Below are 876 nucleotides of genomic sequence, written 5' to 3'. Positions count from 1 at the left end.
CTGAATTTTCTTTTTTCTTATGGTATTGAAAAAGATCTTCATCAATCTGGCAGGGATCATACAAGGCAAATTTAGCTTGCTAAGGAAGGAGGCTCTGATAACAAGAAGTGATGTTTATAAGAAACACATTTGTCCCTGGAAAATTTCCTTGATGAAGTAGCAGCATACAAGCACACCACAAGCAAGCTGCCCAGAGGTCATAAAAGCAGAGGCTCTGGCCAGAGTAATGTGCTGAAAACATTGTATTCATTCATTTATTCATTTACAATGTTGTAGATTGAAGCCAGGGCCTAGTGCCTGCTAGGCAAGTGTGGTACCACTGAGCTACACCCTAACCTTTTGAACTTATTTAAAAAGACACAATGAGATCAGCTGGGCTTGGTGGTACAAACCTTTAATCTGTGTACTTGGGAGGTAGATCACAGACGGGGTCGGTATGAATGGGGTAGACAGACCAGACAGACCATCTGATTCTTGCATATAGTGTTCATGATTCTCTCTCTTCCTCATGCATCTGCTTTCCCCACTGAGGGTGAGTAACATGGGTGAGAGATGAAGTCCAAGCAGCAGACAATGGTAGATACATCAGGGCACATCCCCTGATCAACAGCTGTGGTTTTCCAATTAGCCTGATGAACAGCCATGGATTTTAGTTAAATTTCTTATATGCAGAGGGCATATAAAATACCGGAAGGGGCATCGTTAATGAGTGACCCATCTCAGACTTCATAAATATTGATGTTTTTTATTCCTCATGTTCATTTAGAAGTATATGAATATTTCCTGCTGCTTTTGCCCTTTCTGTGTTCAACAATACATACTTTCCTATTTCTCTGTCTAAGCTGTCTGTCTCATAGGTTACCAACTTCCTTTTCA

This window comes from Nannospalax galili, unplaced genomic scaffold (assembly GCF_000622305.1).
Source record: "Nannospalax galili isolate Female #2095 unplaced genomic scaffold, S.galili_v1.0 scaffold676, whole genome shotgun sequence".
NCBI lineage: Eukaryota > Metazoa > Chordata > Mammalia > Rodentia > Spalacidae > Nannospalax > Nannospalax galili.
The sequence above is the reverse complement of the archived record's forward strand: the minus strand, read 5'-3'. Positions refer to the sequence as shown.